The sequence below is a fragment of the Moschus berezovskii genome, chromosome 4 (genome assembly GCF_049115385.1).
Source record: "Moschus berezovskii isolate FMDL1 chromosome 4, NW_MosBer_1.0, whole genome shotgun sequence".
NCBI lineage: Eukaryota > Metazoa > Chordata > Mammalia > Artiodactyla > Moschidae > Moschus > Moschus berezovskii.
In genome coordinates, this window is record NC_142463.1 from 33,044,122 (window position 1) to 33,048,652 (window position 4,531).

At 38.8% G+C, this 4,531-nt stretch overlaps 1 pseudogene; it reads left to right on the forward strand.

Annotated features, from left to right (window-relative positions):
- The first annotated feature begins 4,142 nt into the window (after window positions 1-4,142).
- LOC148778027 (small nucleolar RNA U3) lies at window positions 4,143-4,278 on the forward strand (annotated as a pseudogene).
- Window positions 4,279-4,531: the final 253 nt, after the last annotated feature.

Sequence of the window (4,531 nt, forward strand, 5' to 3'; positions counted from 1 at the left end):
TCATCCGTCTTTAATTAGCTGTGAACCTTAGGGCTTTCCACGTAGTAACAGAATCAGAGAAGGCAAGAGAAACAGAAAGCTACCACTTGAGTTTTGGGGGTAAAGTAGCATTTACTAGAGACCATTCTGAGAATCTGGATAAAAGATGCTGCAAGTTTTTCCTCTCAAGTCTTTTAAACACAAACCTCTGTCTGTTATCCCATTGCCAATTACAGCCTAGAAAATTGGCATGAAAATATATATTTTAGAATTGTGGTAGAATTTGGATGCATGCATGAGTCAAGAGATCTTTCCTTTGAGGTGTCACACATTTTAAAATCTCCATTAAGTCTCCATCTTTCTGACTCATAATTTTCTTACGTATAAAATGGAGGTTGGATCAGAATATAGCTGCTGCTGCTGGGGCTGCTAAGTCGCTTCGGTCGTGTCCGACTCTGTGTGACCCCATAGACGGCAGCCCACCAGGCTCCCCGGTCCCTGGATGTAGCTGCTGCTACACTTTGTCAAATGCCTATCACATGAAAAGCCTTACAGCACTGTTGTGAAATGGGTATTTTTATACTCAAATTTCACATCAGGAAACTGAGACTTAGAAGGCTCAGTTTCCTCAAGGATGCACAGCTTGGAAACAATGGAACCCGAGCGGTCATGTATCTAATTCTTTCTAAATTCTTCTGCTCCATAATAAGACCTCTCATCTTGAAAACCCCTTTCAGTGTCATAAGTGTTGTGTCGTTTGCACACTGTTGAACCGTTGGCTGCTCAGAGGCAAAGAAATGCCACATACAAGTTCTTAAACCTGTCTCTATCATTCCTGTTGATCTGGAATAATTGAGGAATAAGCTGAATAATCTGATAACCTGATCACTGTACATATTTTACATGAATGTTCACTTTTCAAGAGTTAGAAAAACTACTCTAAGTATTCAGTATTTCTCAACAAGTAGCAATGGAACCCAGAAGTCATGAATTTTTACAGTGTGTTCAAGTCTCTGAATATCCATCAAATATTTCTGTAAGTTGAAAAAAAGGATATCTTGGCAATATATAAATTGGTATTTTTTTCAAATATGTGTGCATAGTTCCATAGATATTAATGTGTGCATGTTTCTTTATCTAATATTTGTATGTACTTAACATATGAATTCATTAAAAATGGCACCATGCTGTTCTAACATCTGAATTCATTAAAAATGGCACCATGCTATTCATTGTGGGTTTCAGTCATCATGTCTTTTCTCATCTAATAAATACCAAATAGTTGCTATGGATCACATCTTTTCTTGATGTTAAAAGGAGTCCTCAGTCTAAGATGGGTTAGAACTGCTTCTTAACATACAAGATTACAAGGTACATAAAAATATGTTGTCTCTTCTAATTTTTTGCAATCAAACCAACAATAATCATGGAGCACTGAGTTGCCTTTCTGCCTGGCTGGATCCTGGAAAAATGGGAATTTACTACCTTTCATGTTAGATCAGGTTTGTGCTTTGTGATTATAGACAATAAATCCTAAGATTGCTAAGAAAGATAGATTCCCAAGTAGAGGGGAGAGACTTTTGTATAAGAAATAGTCAAAAATAATCATGGGCAGACATTATCACAGCCACCTATGTTCCTCTCTTTCAGAGGCTCAGATTAGTCAGTCAGATTACCCATAAAACCATGCAACACACAGAAAATTCCTCCATGATTTTCACTGATTTTTCCAGGGCTCCTTACTGAGATGTCCTGAAGCGACAATCAAATCTAGAAACCAGAGCATGAAAAAAAGATATCCATGCACTTCAGGAACATGGTCTTGCTGGATACTTGTTAACTTTGGAAAGCATTTCAGCTAAAACCAACAGACTACCTAGAAGATACTGGAGCTTCCTCAGTATGAAGAAGAAATACAGCCCTTTCAAATCCAGCGCACATAATCACTGCTATAGACGGAACATTTGTGTCCCTATATGTTGAAGTCTCATTCCCATTGTGATTGGTATTAGGAGGTGGGGCCTTTGGGAAGTGACTAGGTCATGAGGGCAGAGCTCTCAGGCAGAGAGATCCATCAGCCCTTCAGACATGTGAGGACATAGTGCAATGAACCATCTATGAACCAGGAAGTGGCCCTTCGCCAGAATCTGAATCTGCCAGTGCCTTGATCTTGAACTGCTCAGCCTCCAGAACTATGATACATAAATGTTTGTTGTTTAGGCCACCTGGTCTGTGGTAGTCTGTTATAGCAGCTCGAATGGACTAAGACAGTCATTCAGTTTCAAATCAAACCTCCCAGAACCTAACTGCCTAAAGTAAACATTTACAATTCTTTATCCATCAGGAATTTGGATATATTAGATGTCTGGCCCAGTGGTCTTTAGGGAAACTCACTATGCAATTTTCAAATCATCGATGTCCTTGAGGTTTGTCATAGACATCCAGGGCCTTCCAAGAAACCCACAATTTTCTATGAGCAACAAGAAAATCTTCAGTGACTACATATATTGAAAATTAATTCCCCATGGAGGAAAAAAAAGTTATCTGAAAGCCTCCTGGGCTTCAGACCATAGAGTTATTATTCACTGTATGATTTCAGAACATTTCTGCCTCCATGATTCTGTTTGATCTTCATGATGGCAACCCAAAGAAGTGGGTATCATATGATCATCCCTATTTAAAGATGAAAAACAAAACAGAACAGATACTGTGAGAGGTGATTCTGTCTAGATACAAGCAAGTAAAGGCTTAGATCTTCTGGCTTCTTCAATTGTATTTTTTTATACTATTCTTTGGTCTCTGCCTTCAGCAATCTCTGATTTACTCATGGCGTGGATAGAATTTTTCTACTGTTTACCAACTCCTTATCTGTTTCCTTGTATGTTACCTATCTCCACTTACAAGTGTCTTGAACAGAAATTGAACAGATTTCCTCCCTTGCTTTTTTGAAGGTCAGCTGTTTACTGCTATTTGCTCAGATTTGATTTTGATGGCTATCCACTCGCAGTAACAGCTGGTTTGTCCAGAGTTCAGGCAAATTACAAAGAAGACAATATAGTGTGAGGAAAAGAGAACATCTTCCTAGGAGTCAAGAGGCCAAGATTCTAGCCCTGGCAGTTCTAGTTATGATCTGGGTGACACTGGGCAAGGAGTTAAAACTGTTGAGTCTCAATTAACTCATCTTAGGAAATGATGCTATCCATCTCTATCAAAGGGTGGTAGTTAGGGTTGGGGGTCGGGGGTTATGAAGCTGAAATGAAGTCAGAGATATCAAATACTACCAACTGTAGATAGCTGCATTCTGTCAAAGGTGTAAGTCATTTTTATACCTGGGATCACAAATCAAATATCTTCAAGGACCATGTGGGTTATAAAGGGATGGAGCTGGTAGGTTTAGTAAAATTGTGAATGGTGGGACCAGAATCCATAGGAGACTGCTTGTCCCACCAAAGGCATTATGCTTTCATTACACAATAATAATAACCTGCTAGTCAATCCAAACACATCTGCTGCTCAAATTGGATCTGTGGGACAGTAATTTGTGTATGCCATTTCCACTATAATATGCCCTAAGCATCACTTATCACCTGTTAATGCCATGTACATCCAGATAGTAGCATTTTAAAATGTAGGTAGATGACATTGGGATTAATTAATAAAGTATACATATATTTTAGAGTGTAAGAAAATTCATATTAACTTCTTGTTAGTGTATAGTTCTTGATCAACGGACACTAAGCACATATAACTATTCTTATGGTAGCAGGGGATAGCACATTATTTTTTTTTACTTTGAAGGGGGGGCTTCTAAGCTTAGATGTTGGGAAACAAATCCATTTTCCAAGTCAAATTAGATACCCAAAGGTTATAAGTAAGCATAACCAGTTATATAGTCAAAATAGAAGGCTTCCTCTTGGGATAGCCTGAGGATATAACACTAACCTGGATTTGTAGGGAAAGCAAGAAAGATCCATGATGTTTATAAAAACTTTCTTAATAGTAACCATGTGACTGCCAGAGTCTCCTGATGCAGGGACATAGGAAAGAAGAGGTATATACCATACACAGAGGGCCAGGCCTTCACATACAGTCCTAGGCAGCATGTGTACATGTGACCTGTATACACAGACACACCATGGATCTATAATCTGTACTCTTCTCTGAAGACTATACTTTCAGGAATCATTTCTATAGTTTGTACTCTTCTCTGTATGATATGAACCCCAAAGTACACAGGCTCTAATTCCTGGAATCTGTAAATGTTTATTTTATTTGGGAAAAGGGTCTCTGTAGATGTGATTAAGTTAAAGATTTTGAGATAGGAAGATTATTTTGGATTATCTCTGTGGGCCCTAAATGCAATCACATAAATCCCAATAAAATGGAAGAAGAGGGAGACTTCACACACACACACACCCCAACATGATATAAAGACACAGCAGAGGGAAGGTGCTGGCCTTGAAAACTGGAATGATACAGCCACAAGCCAAGGAATGCCAACAACTGCTAGAAGCTGGAAGAGACAAGGAGCACGTTTACCCCTAAGCCTCCA